At 33.9% G+C, this 18,276-nt stretch overlaps 1 protein-coding gene across 1 annotated transcript in view; it reads left to right on the top strand.

Annotated features, from left to right (window-relative positions):
* The window catches only part of LOC137398385 (serine/threonine-protein phosphatase 6 regulatory ankyrin repeat subunit B-like), a 78,194-nt gene that overhangs the window by 10,358 nt on the left and 49,560 nt on the right, over positions 1–18,276 (top strand). The gene's annotated exons all lie outside the window — the stretch shown is intronic.

Genomic DNA, 18,276 nt, shown 5'->3' with positions numbered 1-18,276 from the left:
CACAGTAAGGTTGATTTGGCTTGTGAATGCATGTTATGTCCCAGTTTTGTCACGTGGTTTGAAAAATTATCTTTCTTTTTTACCACAGTTGTCAGTGGCACATGACCCAGGAGACATTTCAGTATCCCCTCCACCAAAGAAAACATTAAGATCTGCAAGTAACGTGAAGCTGTCCACAAGTAAGCCTGTACTGGAGAGAGTATGTTCGATCTGCGAGAAACACACCGGATACTTGTTTGTAAAATCGAAGACAGTACTTGACAAACTCACGGGAGCTGAAACTGTTCATGCAGGTGAGTTATTTGCACTAACTTGTATTTTTATTGCTATTTGGCCCATAAAATCACATATGTTCATATATTAGGTGTAGATAACTACCGACTTACACGCAAATTCGGTTTTACAATGAAATGGGAATCAAATCCAGAGTCACTCATCAGATTTGAAATCTACATACTTGAGTTAGTATAAATTGAAGGGATCTTCCATCTGAAAGGAGGTGGCCACGAAATTAAAAAACTAAGCACTTTTTATATCTCGGCTGATAGCCTGTGAAAAGTGTTATTAAATGTGTGAATTACATTCGTGCTCGAGAACTCAATCATCGCCAATTCAAGGCAATTTTAGAAGAACTTGATTCAGATTACCCAGATGTTGTGTACTTCTCTGCAGTGCGTTGGTTGAGCCGAGCTAGTACGCTGAAAAGATTTGGGAATCTGAAAAAGGAGATTGTGACTTTCATTGTTAATAAGCAGCAGGATGTTGCTTGTTTATCTAATGATGACTCAATGAATGACCTTGCCTTTCTAACTGACATCGCACAACGTATTTCAAATTTAGATGTTAAACTACCCAATAAATGCCAGTTAGTAAACAAGATGTTTGAACACATATGTTCCTTTGAAAAGAAGCTTCAACTGTTTCGGAATCAACTGAGTAAAACACAACTTACTCATTTTCCTTGTTTAGCAGTCCGAAAAGCAGAACTGCCAGGAAGAGATTGCTCTAAATATACTAAACAACTTGACAAGTTGCATTCTGAATTTCCAACGAAGTTTACTGATTTTAGAAAATGTGAATTAAAGTTCAAACTACTTTCTCAGCCCTTTGACATGGTACCTGAAGACAGTCCTGACCGCTATCAAATGGATATGATAGAATTAAAATCACATGCTGATTGAGGAGAACATATACTAATAATGATTTAGTAACTTTTATGACAAATATGTATTTGGAAAGTATCCAAATCTAGAGCTGCATGCTAGAAACATGTTATTACTTTTTGACAGTACATTTTGTTGCGAAGTTTTTTTCAAAAATGAAATTTACTAAGGACAGGTACCGAAGTCAACTCACCGATGAACACCAGACCAGTCAACTTCGAGTTGCAACTACATCAGTAAAAGCGGACAGCAAAAAGTTGTGTGAAAGTGTAAAGTACCAAGTTTCACCCTAATTATCCGATTTGCGCTTTTTTTTGTCTCAACTTCTTGTTCCAATATTACAGATTCATGCTAATAATAATTTGTTTTTATTGTTTGCATGAAATGTACTTTCTTATATTGCAACATTTTCTCAGTCTCCTCAACTCGACACACAATTTTCCATTAGATTGCATCATTTTACACAGAGAGAAAAAAATGATTGTAATTTGATTTAGCCAGGCTTAAGATTTAATATTATGTTGATAATGATCTAAAAATCACTGTTACCCATAACACATACCCATACTGATTGAAAAATGATTTGATAATGATAATTAATGGCAAATTAATCAAGAGCTGGAGTAAATAGTGAGTCTATGCTACATTCAACTGACAACTCAAACTTCAATCACAACTGATCATTCTTAAATCAGTGAAGCAAAATGAAAAAATCAATCATATGACACTGATGATTGATTTATTAATGATCACTAATTAATTGTTGACAGCCAGGACTATCAAAATTCAATCACATACTTCCTCATGAATCTGTTTTAAATCATTGTTAAAATAAATCAAATTTGAGATAGTTGCCATTTAATATTGATTCCACAATCCACAGCCGTTTAGACCAAGAGTTGTTCCCACTTTAATCTGGTTACACATATCCCTACCACTACTTCTATTACTACTACTACTACTACAAGTACTACAATGGTGCTGCCACTACTAGTACACAAAGAAATTTTATACCCCTATAATAAATGAATCAATCATTCTCTGGTGCACCTCTTGTCGGTACTAATTTTGTTATGTGTCAGAGTTAGCCAGGGTCTTTGAGTGAGTGAGCCAGATCCTGGCCATGTCACAGAGATCCCGCACCACAGCTATGCTTCTGAATCTTTTGATTTGAATGCCAAATAGTCTGGTAGCCAAGTCCCAGCCAAGCTACAGAAAGCTACAGCCTTTGCATGTTACATGCATATCTCAAACATAAATTTATTTCTATGAACAAAATATTTTGTACATAGCATTAATTTATCTATATACTACTACAAAAAATACAACCATGTTCAATTGTCTCTGTAGGAAATGCTTAGAAGCATTCAATTTGCTAGAGTCCAACGCTAAAAGTTGCCGTGTGAGCTACAATAACAATTGTTTTTCTCTGTATATTCCAAGAATAATAAAAGTTCAAAAAGTTTACATCATTTCTATCATCTGAATTATTTTTTATTCTGATCTGACAAAGATCACTAACGATCGCAGGATCAAATAACTTTTATTTTACCATTTTAAAATTCGAGCCTATGTTGAATAGGTTTTTCAATTTTTATTCTTTTCCAAGAAGGCACGATTTTTTAGCTTTTAGCACAAAGCAACGTCTCTCAGATAATCGTTTTTTATTGTGATTCATCGAGTAATATCTTGTTGATGATATTTAAAACTTACTAGCTTTCACATCCTTTGTTTACCGCTACTAGACGACAGCTTTATAAACGTCTACCGAAAGCGACATAAAGTTCGTTTCTCCGCGCAACCGATAAACGACATTATAACGATAAACGACACCCTTTCCCCAGCCCAAGGGTTGAAGTCAAACAAAAATGACGTGAATTCCAGGATTTGTGCTTCAAAAAAAGGTACCGCCATGGCAGAAACCGCAGTATAGAAGGATACGGCCCTGCATGGCAGTTTAGTGAACTGAGCTAAGAAATGTAATGCATTGTATTTTGAACCGCATCAAGCTGGGGTTAGTTCATGAAATTATCTGTTCCGTAATTGGAACTAGACAGAAGCGTTGGATTTGAGCTTGGTAGTGGAAACTAACAGTCAATAAATAAAAAGTACTGGACATCCTTCCTTGCTGAGATCCGGGCACTGCCCCCTTGATTGATTCAAATGAACAATTTATACATTTGGAGTATTATAAATATATTCATTCGTCAGTTTGTTCAAACCTAGCTAGATATTCTTTCAAAAAAGGTTTTCAACATGGCATTGTTGAGTTCACTGAACTAAGGTTTCTTTGCACAACTTTGCGGAAATGGTGTGTAGCCAAACACTGTTTTTGGCCCAAGACTGCTTTTGTCTGATCGCTGGGGTAATGAAATGCTGGAATAAGACTACACAACAGAGTAAGTTATTGAGAATTGGGTAATTGCATTAACCTGTTGCCTAAAAAATGTAAAATGGTAAAATACGAAATTTCCTCGAGCAACTTATTTCATCATAATATGTTTAGCTTGGATGTCAACAGTCTAGTAATATAAGGGCCAAGACTAAGATCTCATTAATAAATCCAGACCACCATATCATCGACTTAGCTGCACAGACTGCAGCAAGTCATATCTCACATTCTGCCAGCAACACAAAATTGAGCTGTCACTTACAAAGCTGTTTATTAACGAGCTTATGCAGAAGCAATGAAAGCTCTTTAGGCATGCTCTCTATCTAATGAATCCAATAAAATAGCTGACCAAGGACTGACATAATCAACTTGCAATAGTTGTTTTAAATTTTTTATTAAACCTTGGACTGTTGTAGTAAGGAAATAGCTATGATCAGAATGTTGTTGAGTTTCAATTCTGGAATAATTGAAAAATTGCCTTATTGCATATTATTGGTCTACTCTGGAATGTCAACAGTATAGTTATTATAAACTTTTTTGATATTGAAAAAATTCATTTTGAAGCAATTGAAAATTCACAAGCATGACTAAATTGTGTACATATTAATAATTAGAGCTTTGTATATATTCTTCTTGATAAACATAGAATTGTGTTGTGAAGCTTTTGACTAAATAGTTGTACATGTAAAACCAAGTAAAATTATAGTATCACACCTTTTCACACTTGCAGAAAATTGGAATGAGCTACAATAAAGGAATGTTGAAAACGGGGCAATCAACCAAACATTGCTTTTGTAGACAGTTTTAGATATAATTGATATCAATGGTAAAAACCCTCTATCTAATATTATTGGTTTTATTGTTTTATTTATTATTTTGTTTTATGGTAGCCTAAGTTCAGCCTGTCTCAGGTTAGTTGCAGTTGATATATTTTTATATACATGCTAGATGGTAAAATCATTGGCTGTTATGCTACATCCTTCCTAATTCAGCGAGCCCAATAATATCTACTAGCCAATGCCCTAAAACCTCTGTTGGATTGTGCATAAAATGCTATCTTCCACAATCTTCTACTACAATTATCTAATACTATATGATTGCTTATTTATAGCGTGGTTATACCATGTCTTATTATTAACAGATGCTATGAGTTACATAACTTTATTCAATGATGGGATTTACATGTATGTTGTATATGAAACAATGACGCTGTGAGTTATTGGGAGTGCTTGCTTTCAGTATGGGCCAGCGCAACAATTAGAGCGACCTGGTAATATTACAACCACAGCTAAGAAGAACATTTTTATAGACAAGCATTTAGTTATTATTATTGGTCACTTTGTTCTTTTAGCTATCAGGATTTTTTGCTGAGCACTGTACACTATGATACCAAGCAGTCTTAATACTAATATTTTGTTATGTGCTTTTGCAGTAGAAACAGGTAGTTGAAACCACCCCTTGACCGACAGCGAAACTCATGATGCCTTGAAATGAGTATGATTTAAATGTTAATTTCTATATAGTTTGGCACTTCAATTATGGTGGCCTTTTGAAGAAAGTGGTTTTTGGTAGAGCTTATTGTATGTCAGGTTTTGAGGCAACTGAAGCCATTCTCCCATTATCAATGAAAACAAAAATAAAGTTTCAGCTAATCATACAAAATTATTGTGCAATGCAGTCACAGTTGTTTAACCAATGCTTCATGGATATAATTAATGCCCAATTGATGTTTGTCACTAGTATGACTGTATTTCACCAGAGATACAATAGCTAAGAAAACTTACCATCTTGTTAAAATTCAAGGATAAACATGACTCTGAATTCCTCTAATTGTAGCATGTAGCTAATGTATCCAAACTGCTGCAATCTAAGCTTGAGGCTGTACTATTGACAAAATTTCATCACCTTACTATTTGAATGATGGCCTCAAACAACTCATTCGATGGCCATTGTCTGACTCAAATCTCCTAATTCCACTTTCCTAATTCAACAAACAAAATGTAGTTTGTGGAGTCAAATATAAGTGAATAGTATAGCATTAGTTGAGCCATCTGTAAGCTTTCTACTAGAGCTAAAAGAATGAAATACTAGATTAAATTACTACATTACACTTATTTAGGATGTTTTGCCTTGCCTGATATCGATAAAATACACTTATTACCGGAGAAACATTTGGTTGGAAGCAATGATCTGGTAATTGTTTTCACTTAATCTGATACATAGAAACCTTTAGTGTATTTTATTTTACTAAGTGAAGATTGATTTCTCCTATTAAGTTGCATTGTCATTTGTAGTGCACAGAAGATCTGTAATCTGTATGTTTATTTGACTTTTGTAAGTGTTGCTTAAAACATGGAGTTAAGGTGGTTATATGTGAGCCAAGGGGGTGGCCATGGTTTTCCATGAGCGAACATTTATACACAGTATCATACAGATGTCGATTTCGCTGTTTATTGGTGCTATACAGTATATACACAAAATTTGATTTACGTGGTAATAAGGAAAAACCATGATAGTAATGCATTCCTAACACAGCACATCTTCGCCACTGTTGCAACATCTATGTGATACTCAACCCAACTGAAATGATTAAGGTATCCATAATACAATATTCAGTATAAGATAAGCTATTTGTTTTCAAGTCAAATCAAGTAGCTACACTACACATATTGCGTGGTGGGGTAGAGGCACGGCTCTTTCCCTCTCCAAGAGAGCCTATCCAGACTAACTCATATTAATTATGTCTTTTTTTACTTATGTTGCCATCTTGGGGTTTTTAAAATTCTCTGTATTCCTAGCTTAAAAATACAAACTAAAATCATTGCATTCCTTGGGTTAACTATTATTCACAGTATTTTTGCTCAATACATGTACAACAAATTGGCCATGTTTTGCTTTAAAGCTATAAATGCCGATATCTATGATGATGATAGGCAGCTCAGGGGCTGGGCAGCCTATTCATCGCATTGACAAATGAAAACAAGGGAGGCATTTTCAAATCATCCTTGTAGAATTAAAGCTGGCAATGGTCATTTTGCACTTGATACTGTTAAAGCGATCACCTAGTAGGATACACAACACAATAGACAACTATTCAGATAATTAAAAAATATATCGTAGTGACGACATAGACAATATTGAAGCAAGTAACCATGAAGAGCTTGTGTCATCTGTGCCATCACACTTTCTGCAGTTATTTGGATAATCAATTGTGAAAGCCTGCCATGGTGAGTTTGTATAACATACAACATGGCACTATTTAGCCAAAAATTTATAATAAATGTCATACTAATGTTTCTGTCACTAAGCAATGTAAAATTCCTGAAAACTACATCATTGGATATCACAAAAATTCATAGAACACACGCACACCCCTTGGAGCAAGAGTAATGGCGGCTGTATTGGGATTTTTAAGACTATATTCACAATCTCAAATCTTTTATAATTTAATATATATTGTCTGTTGTTTAAAACATATAATAGAATATTTAACCTCACAGAAACAACAGAACAACTATGAAAAAATTGCTCACATATTCAACCAGAATATATCATTTAAATTTTTCTATCAATTTTAGACCAAGGCGTTGATGAAGATATTTTTATAAAATTGATGGAACACCAGCTGGCCAACCTTCAGCCTAACATGATCTCAAGAACTCAAACTCTCCTTATTAGGAAACAGAAGGAGTTAAAACAAGTAAGTTGAAAAACATTAATTCAAATTGTAAGAGTATGTTGAGTAAATCGATATTCCCCATTGAGTTAGATAACTCCGAATCATTAACGCAAAGTTAGATAACTCCTAATCATCTACCCTACCTACCCACATAACTTTATTACTAGTTGTAGCCAGAGCTATTAGTTATGACTTGTATTATTATCATCACCCAGACCTTAACACAGAGTTAGATAGCTCCTAATCATTAACACAGAGCTAGATAACTCCTAATCATTTACCCTACCTACCCACATAACTATATTACTAGTTGTAACCAGAGCTCTTAGTTATGAATTGTATTATAATTATCACTCAATCTTTAACACAGAGTTAGGTAACTCCTAATCATTAATCCTACCTACCCACACCACTATATTGCTAGTTTTAGCACATTTACATGAGCTATTAGTTATGAACTGTGCTATTACCTTTATGATTTTTACCTTTGTACCAATTTTTACCAATTTACCTTTGTGATTTTATAGGTGACAAGCTTGATGATGAAAAGCAATGTGTTTTGAGGGGCAAGTCGACAGCCACCAACCTGTTTATGGAGAGACTTTCGCAAAGTACCTTGGATGAAACCAGCAGAGGAGCCATTGTATTGACAAATGAACAGGAATGCATCTACCTGGTTTTGTCAACAGGAGCAGTGTTCCTGATGGCAACTGAGGTAGATGCATGTCTGGCCTATGTTAAGTGTTTGTTTGTGGTTAACCAGAGGTACCACATCCAAGCCCATTCATCAGTTGGGTTCTGGTGGAATGTCTGTTACGGCTGCTCTCATCATTGATGACAACAACCTCTGCATTGCAGATGAGACTTTTTCAAATGATGGGGATAGTCAAGTAACAGCTTCTCTAGAACTCCAACTGATGGTATCTCGGCTGGTGTCGCTAGTACTCAATTAAAATATTTTCTCTTTTATAATTATTTGTAAACATTTACATGTAAATACATGTACTTCATTGCAAAACAGTTCATTTTTAACCTTTTTATTCATATTATAGCTTTAAAGTTATCATAATATATTTTGCTTATACATATATTTAACCTCAGTATTTCATGAAAATAAAAATAAGAAGTTAATAGTAATCAGTTCACTCAAGTGTGTAATTGTCTTCTCCCGGTATAAAACTACAATTTTATTCTGATTTAAAAATGACAGTACCATGAATGAACAGGGAGCATCCATAGCAGCACAGCACTGAATCACAGAATCATTTAGTTTTGGTTATTTCAACAAAAAGCATCCCTGTACAACAACTCGACTATCAATCATAATATGATTGAAGAAGCCTTAGTATACCTGTACCACGGCTCAACAATCAATCATAATAGGATTGAAGAAACCCTAGCATACCTGTACATTAGCTCAACTATCAATCATAATATGATTGAAAAGGCACTAGCAAAACTGTACAAAAGCTCAACTTTCAATCATTATATGATTGAACAAGCACTAGTATACCCATACAAAAACTCAACCATCAATCATTATATGATTGAAAAGGCACTAGCAAAGCTGTAAAAAAGCTCAGCTATCAATCATAATATGATTTAATAGCCACAGTATGCGTTGGCATAGGTAAATCATTATTAAATGCAAATTAAATCAATTTTGAGTACAGTTTTGTCACCCTGAATTTAGATTTATTAATGATTTAAAATTCAATCAAAATTTCTCTCTGTGTAGGTTTCTGGCCCTAGGTATTGTTCAAATATTGAAAACTGGTCCTCAAAAGAAACATGTTGCACGCTCCTGGTCTAGGCAAATGTAACTCTATCGGTGAACTTCTACTTGCTTTCTGCTCAGAGCATAAATTCATCACATACAAGGGTCAACATAAGACATCACTGATGTGTCAAAAGTCCAAACATTGGCACCTACTAGACTGTGATTACAAAGCAAGTAGACCGGAGACATGTTTAGACACCTGTGTTCATAGAGGTACATAATGATGTGCAGACCAAAACATAGTCTATTCCATGATAACAGTCGCAATACAAACGAAACATGGGGAGACCCATTCAAAACCACCAAAAAACCTAAAAGTTGGAATGCCAAAAGACAGTAAGATTCGAGAAAGCCTAGAGGAGAAAATAAATGAAAGTTACATAAGATAATAAGAGGTCACTGAACGATGTGGGACTTTAAAGACCGTGACATTAAACGCAGCATATGAAGTAGGCTACTGGGCCAACTGTTCGAAAGACACTAAGATTGGTTCAGAGAGGACGATGTGAAGTTAAGCTAGGAACTTGAAGAAAGAAATGTTGCAAGAAGTCAGTATCTGTTGTGTTGCGCCAGAGTGAACCAAGCAAAACTTTTAGGACTGAAGGACAGCCAAGCTAAACTTTTAGGACAGTAAGGACTGAACTCTAGCAATACATCACAGAACCAAAACCACATTTATTAGAAAACGAAGCCTACCAACCACTGCCCATTGCAGAAATACAAAGAAATTATTCTATGGTCTAAGAGAAGTATTTCTTCTCACCCAAAGAAGAAAGGAACACTCCCGCTAAAAACATTTGATGGAGAAACTGACCCATAGAATAAGAACTGCTGTCCAAGACACAGTATGGATTTTGCGAGGGGTCAATAATATTGACATCAGATTGGCCACGGCCATCAGGTGGCGAAGTTTGTTGATCGAGCTCCGTTGAGATTGCACTAACCTGGGTTTTGGGGCTAACACAATTCTCACGGGGTGGTTGCGTTTCCTTGCTAGGTTTTTGGGTCTAGGTTTTTATTGCAGAGATGCGTTGATCGCTGATAACAACACATAAATCAGCAAACGTTGAATTCCTACAGCGTAGGGGTAGTACCTAACCAGAAAAATAAAACAATTCAAATTACCCATTTTCACAAAATTTGAGATTGGTAGAGGTCTTAGTATGAGGTAGAGGTCTTAAAGTTAAATATAATTTACCCGAATTCACCCAAACAACGACCTTTTTTTCCTAGTTTTTGATTAATATTTTGCCACCCCTACCAAAAAATGACAACGTCCTTTATCACTGTCACATTGTTTGACCTGGCCAATAAGATGGGACAGCAGGCAAAGTTATGCAGTGTAATTTTCATACTCAAAATTTAAATCTAAAACCAAATGTGGGCCATTTTACAATGGTGACTATTAATAACATGAATGCTTGTGAATGGCAACTGACTGATCATAACTGTGACAATATTAGACAACTATATTTATTTTCTAACAAAAAGAAACCAACAGATCAGTAAAATAGCCATCATTGTTCATAATATTTGTAAATTTGTAAATATTTGTAAGGTGCCTTATTCGGCGTATTTCTTTGTTCTGGTGCCATGTTCAGGTTAATCCCAAAAGAGCTTGACATGTTCATAACCCAACCCTGACCTTGCCCACATGATGACCGTGACCAATCCTGTAGGAGAGGAGGGTTTTATACCAATGGAGGGATGTAGTACAACATTTAGAGTGTTTGGCCTCAATAGATATAGGAAAAATGTCTAGAACAAGTCATGCCTTTGCATGTATTTTCTATCTGAAGCAAGTTAGAGCTTCAACAAACTTTCAAGGAAGTGAAGTGCAAAAGAAGAGGAGTTATCAGAGGGAATTGCTGCCACGAAACGCTGCGAGGCGTCTGTGCAGTAGAAATAACACACTTGAATGACAGTTCAACCTGATGTTACTGTGCCACCATCAACGTTGTTCAAACAAAAGTTAGAAAAACATTTGGGAGGCAATTTTCAAAAATTGACCCAGCAATGAAACAGATCTGGCTGCTGACCAAAAGCTTTTTATGTCTAGTTTATGACGAGATGAGTGAACAGAGTCAACCCACCAAACAAATCAACCCATGAAAGGAAAACAAGAGATGTGTATCCATACTTACAAGGTTAAGGAAGTTTCTATCATCAGTGCTTATAATCATGATTGAGTGATAAGGTTTATAATAAGCTGACTGTGACAATAACAATAGTTTTAGATAGAAAACACCCTGATGGATACACCAACACAACTGTGATAGTTCACAATGAGAGTAACTCTATGTCTATATCATTCTTATGTATTCGGGTGAATCAAATTATAGAATCTTTTACTGATTGATGGTTTAGACAAAAACATACATGCTTAAGCCTGCTCATACGCTAGAGAGCTCAACCTACTGATGCTTTTAAACCTTACCGTTTCTTCCTTCCACATTCCTTTGGGATTCCTGCATAAAGGACACAACTCTTTAGAAGGAAACTGAATTTTAGGGTACACGGGATCCTCACTGGTCTTTCCAGCCAACCTCTTGTTTGCCTGACAGTATAATAAAATGTAGATGATTAGACACTTTGTGTTGATACACAAAGGGATCAAAGCAAAATCGAAATCGCTACAAACCAAACAACGGAGTATGCAGTTAAGCTAAAGCTAAATCTCTACTTACTTATCTTATCACAAAATCAAAAACGCTACCAACCGAAAGGTAGCAAAACAGAGGGATCTGGGAATTATTAGTTTTACCGTGAAAAAAGGTTTTGGGTCAAGGTTACGAAGCTGGCCACAATGAGTAAACTAAGTTTCGATATTGAGGAGTAAAGAATTATCATATATACTATCATTTTATCTCTGTTATTATAGACATGATTAGCAACGGTTGATATAACATAACTAACTATTGCTATAGAGAATGCAGTTAAGCTATAGTTGAACCTCTACTTATGATTATATTAACATATTCTGATATTAGCAGTCAGCAAATGTAAATACAGTAATCTCTTGCTATTTCACGTCACATATTTCACATCCCCACAGCATCGCAGACTCATTAATAGCAACAGTTCTATCAAAGGTGACACGGAGGGAGGCAAAAGTCAACATGAAATCAGTAATCAGTATCAAATGTTTACGAAATTTAAAGTAATAAATTATAAATAATCATATTGAATTATTGCTACTATGCATACTAAGTGATTTGCACAATAAAAGGCTTTTAGAAGTCAGTTAAATTAAAAGTGCAACTATGTATTTTATAAACCTAGTGTTGCTAATGTAAATTAATACAAGCACTAAATGCCTCGCTCTTCCTTAAATACTCAAAATAAACTCAATGAATCAATATCTAGTACAAATATGATGTTTGAACCAAACGATCCCCGATATGGAAGATAAAAATAAGCAAATCTCACCCTGTTATGAGCGTCCCAGAGCCATAGAGCGCAATCACTGTTGGACTTTCCCTTCAGTTTAGGAATTTCAACAGCCATCTGAGCAAAGTTGATCCTGCAGTCAGCGCAGGTAAAGAAGTGTGCCACATAACCACGTATACGGACTCGAGTGCCTCATAGCAGACATCTTCAGTTTTCCTTATCTTCTCATCTTTTCTAGCAGCTGCTGATGCTACACAAAGTTACATACAGTCAAACCTTGACTTATGAACAAAGCAGCTCAATATACAAGCGTTTCTGATTTATGAGCCATGATTCAAGCCGAGTTTTGTGTTTGTCATTTCGTCAAATTTGAAATGCCAGCCATATTTTAAGAAGCTGTCATGACGTATAAGAAGTGAAAGCCAATTAAGGACTGGTATATGTCACGCGTTTATTCTGCATCAAGTATAAAACACTGCATCCTTCGTACTATCTAAGACAGGATGGAAACTGTTTAAAAGGCAGGAAAAAGCAAATCTCATTAGATAGGTTTTCGTTCAAAAGACCAAAAAGTGAAACAGATGAGAATATAACTAATAATAAGAGTGATGATTAAATAAACAATGTTAAGTTTAAGTTGAAAGTTAACAAAACAGATTATTGTCTTGCAAATACATGATTTCTTGTATTCATTGAAAAACATAGAATTAATCCATATCATTGTTGATTTTGTTACCAAGGAAAATGCCCTTCATGTTTAAAGTTGAGAAAATGCTCTGCTTCAGCCACCTCCACTTCTATTGGCTGTAATAGTCCGTTGCTAAAGTTAGACAGCTAAATAATATCCTTCATTGACGTAGTAACACTTTTTCTTTGCTTTTATCATGCACTGTTAGATGATATTTAAGTATTTATTATTTAGAAAACCTGATTATTTCCCTAAATTACAGATTTCATTTTTTCCAGGTCAGAGATTAACTTGATATCAGTGGTTGGAAATGGGATTTATTTGATTGACATTCAAGTTGATTGATGTACGAGTTTAATCACAGCATGAATTAAATTCACACCTTGAGGTTCAACTGTATTGTTCACAGAGAGAATACTGACCCTTTCACTTTGCATATCTTCAAATATCTTCAAATCTTTGCATATTATCATATAAAATAATAAATATTATTGATTAAATATTTTATCACTATGTTTATTAGGCTAAGAATCATTAATATAGTAAAATAATACAAGAGGAATTGCTTCCTCACAATATTGTGCTGATTACTCCAAAATTAAAGTGGCCAGGTCTAATTAATCACATACCTGCATTTATAGTTAGTGTGTGAAAAAGGGTCCACAAGGTACATGGAAACCCTCTGTATTTAGCTTGACTGCCCCGACATAGCAACAACTTTGCATGAGACTCTGTCGCAATAAGAAGACTACTAGCCTGTAAATATATATTTATATGAGTAAATGTTGGAAAACAGTTTTATTATGAAGTACTGACTAAAGTTATACTACAAGTTCAGTGCAGAAGGACAATAACGGTAGGAATATTTACTATACTAGGAGCCGTATCTGTCCATCCGAAGCTACGCTTACAACTTTAAAAATAAATGCCTCAAATAAGAATTCAACTCAGATATTTGACATTGCATACCGACACTCTAACCACTACACCAATCAGCTACGTCCTCACTTATCAGAATAATTATGCACATAGTTATTACACATGATGATCTCATGGCACACAGAACTCCAGAGTACTAGAAATAATAAAATATACTGGCATTAAATAATAATAGAATAATTATGCACATAGTTACTACATATGAAAATCTCTCACGGCACACAGACATCCAAAGTATTAGCCATAATAAAATATAGGCCCTACTGGCATTAAATAATAATAGAATAGTTGTGCACATAGTTATTACACATGACAATCTCTCAAGTAACACAGAACTCCAGAGTATTAGTAATAATAAAATATACTGGCATTGAATAATAATAGAATAATTGTGTACATAGTTATTACACATGACAATCTCTCATGGCACACAAAACTCCAAAGTACCAGCCATAATAAAATATACTGGCATTAGATAATAATATAATAATTGTGCACATAGTTATTACAAATGAGAATGTCTCATGGCACACAGAACTCTAGAGTACTGACCATAATAAAATATACTGGCATTACAAAATAATAGAATAATTGTGCACATAGTTATTACACATGACAATCTATCATGACACACAGAACTCCAGAGTATTAGCCATAATAAAATATATTGGCATTAAATAATAATAGAATAATTGTGCACATAGTTATTACATATGACATTCTATCATGACACACAGAAATCCAGAGTAATAGCCATAATAAAATATACTGGCATTAAATAATAGAATAATTATGCACATAATTACTACATATGATAATCTATCATGGCACACAGAACTCCAGAGAATTAGCCATAATAAAATATATTGGCATTAAATAATAATAGAATAATTGTGCACATAGTTATTACATATGACATTCTATCATGACACACAGAACTCCAGAGTACTAGCAATAATAAAATATATTGGCATTAAATAATAATAGAATAATAGTGCACTTAGTTATTACATATGACAATCTCTCATGGCACACAGGACTCCAGAGTATTAGCCATAATGAAATATACTGGCACTAAATGATAATAGAATAATTATGCACATAGTTAATACATACGACATTCTATCATGGCACACAGAACTCCAGAGTATTAGCCATAATGAAATATACTGGCACTAAATGATAATAGAATAATTGTGCACATAGTTATTACATATGACATTCTATCATGACACACAGAACTCCAGAGTACTAGCAATAATAAAATATAATGTCATCAAATAATAATAGAATAATAGTGCACTTAGTTATTACATATGACAATCTCTCATGGCACATAGGACTCCAGAGTATTAGCCATAATGAAATATACTGGCAGCAAATGATAATAGAATAATTGTGCACATAGTTATTACATATGACATTCTATCATGACACACAGAACTCCAGAGTACCAGCCATAATGAAATATACTGGCATTAAATAATAATATAATAATTGTGCACATAGTTATTACATATGACAATCTCTCATGGCACACAGAACTCCAGAGTATTAGCCATAATAAAATATATTGGCATTAAATAATAATAGAATAATTGTGCACATGGTTATTACATATGACATTCTATCATGACACACAGAACTCCAGAGTACAAGCAATAATAAAATATGTCATTAAATAATAATAGAATAATAGTGCACTTAGTTATTACATATGACAATCTCTCATGGCACACAGGACTCCAGAGTATTAGCCATAATGAAATATACTGGCACTAAATGATAATAGAATAATTATGCACATAGTTAATACATACGACATTCTATCATGGCACACAGAACTCCAGAGTATTAGCCATAATGAAATATACTGGCACTAAATGATAATAGAATAATTGTGCACATAGTTATTACATATGACATTCTATCATGACACACAGAACTCCAGAGTACTAGCAATAATAAAATATAATGTCATCAAATAATAATAGAATAATAGTGCACTTAGTTATTACATATGACAATCTCTCATGGCACATAGGACTCCAGAGTATTAGCCATAATGAAATATACTGGCACTAAATGATAATAGAATAATTGTGCACATAGTTATTACATATGACATTCTATGATGGCACACAGAACTCCAAAGTACCAGCCATAATAAAATATACTGGCATTAAATAATAATATAATAATTATGCACATAGTTATTACAAATGACAATGTCTCATGGCACACAGAACTCTAGAGTACTAGCCATAATAAAATATGCTGGCATTAAATAATAATAGAATAATTGTGCACATAGTTATTACAAATGACAATGTCTCATGGCACACAGAACTCTAAAGTACTAGCCATAATGAAATATACTGGCACTAAATGATAATAGAATAATTATGCACATAGTTAATACATACGACATTCTATCATGGCACACAGAACTCCAGAGTATTAGCCATAATGGAATATACTGGCACTAAATGATAATAGAATAATTGTGCACATAGTTATTACATATGACATTTTATGATGGCACACAGAACTCCAAAGTACCAGCCATAATAAAATATACTGGCATTAAATAATAGTATAATAACTATGCACATAGTTATTACACATGACAATCTCTCATGGCACACAGAAATCCAGAGTATTAGCACTAATAAAAGATACCGGCATTAAATAATAATAGAATAATTATGCACATAGTTATTACAAATGACAATCTCTCATGGCACACAGAACTCTAGAGTACTAGCCATAATAAAATATACTGACATTAAAATATAATAGAATAATTGTGCACATAGTTATTATACATGACAATCTCTCATGGCACACAGAACTCCAGAGTACTAGCCATAATAAAATATATTGGCATTAAATAATAATAGAATAATTGTGCACATAGTTATTACACATGACAATCTCTCATAGCACACAGAACTCCAGAACACTAGCAATAATAAAATATACTGGAATTAAATAATAATAGAATAATTATGCACACAGTTATTACATATGACAATATTTCATGGCACACAGAACTCTAGAGTACTAGCCATAATAAAATATATTGGCATTAAATGATAATAGAATAATTATGCACATAGTTATTACACATGATAATATATCATGGCACACAGAACTCCAAAGTACTAGCCATAATAAAATATACTGGCATTAAATAATAATAGAATAATTATGCACATAATTATTACACATGATAATATCTCATGGCACGCAGAACTCCAAAGTACTAGCCACAATAAAATATACTGGCATTAAATAATAATAGAATAATTATGCACATAGTTATTACACATGATAATATCTCATGGCACACAGAACTCCAAAGTACTAGCCACAATAAAATATACTGGCATTAAATAATAATAGAATAATTATGCACATAGTTATTACACATGACAATCTCTCATAGCACACATAACTCCAGAGTACTAGCAATAATAAAATATATTGGCATTAAATAATAATAGAATAGTTATGCACATAGTTATTACACATGATAATATCTCATGGCACACAGAACTGCTAGAGTACCAGTCATAATAAAATATACTGTCATTACATAATAATAGAATAATTATACACATAGTTATTACACATGATGACCTCTCATAGCACACAGAACTCCAGAGTACTAGCAATAATAAAATATATTGGTATTAAATAATAATATAATAGTTATGCACATAGTTATTACACATGATAATCTCTCATGGCACACAGAACTGCTAGAGTACCAGTCATAATAAAATATACTGTCATTAAATAATAATAGAATAATTATGCACATAGTTATTACACATGATGACCTCTCATGACACACAGAATTACCTGAGTACTAGTAATAATTATACTCCATAACTGCAGTACTTGAGCATCTTTACGGTTATGATTGTGAGATAATTTCATATTCTATGAAATTTCATTGAGCTTTCATGCGCCTGTTCTGTCCTGTTTCGTTTGCTAGAATATAGCAAACACATGGCAGCTATGATTTGAGCTATGCGGCTAGCAGGAGTAGCCAAGTTTGTTTACTAAGCTATGGTATTTTGCTTTACTATAATCTCCCATTGTTCATGGATGTGTTCTCAGCCTACAGCAAAATATGACAACTCCTGATATAAAATTGGAATATAAACAACTTCATAGACCAGATCTAACCTTTAGAGACACTCCTCAAACACTTTGGAAGTCATGAAAACTACT

Source organism: Watersipora subatra, chromosome 6, assembly GCF_963576615.1.
Source record: "Watersipora subatra chromosome 6, tzWatSuba1.1, whole genome shotgun sequence".
In the NCBI taxonomy this organism is placed as follows: domain Eukaryota; kingdom Metazoa; phylum Bryozoa; class Gymnolaemata; order Cheilostomatida; family Watersiporidae; genus Watersipora; species Watersipora subatra.
This window is presented reverse-complemented; position numbering and strand designations above follow the sequence as displayed.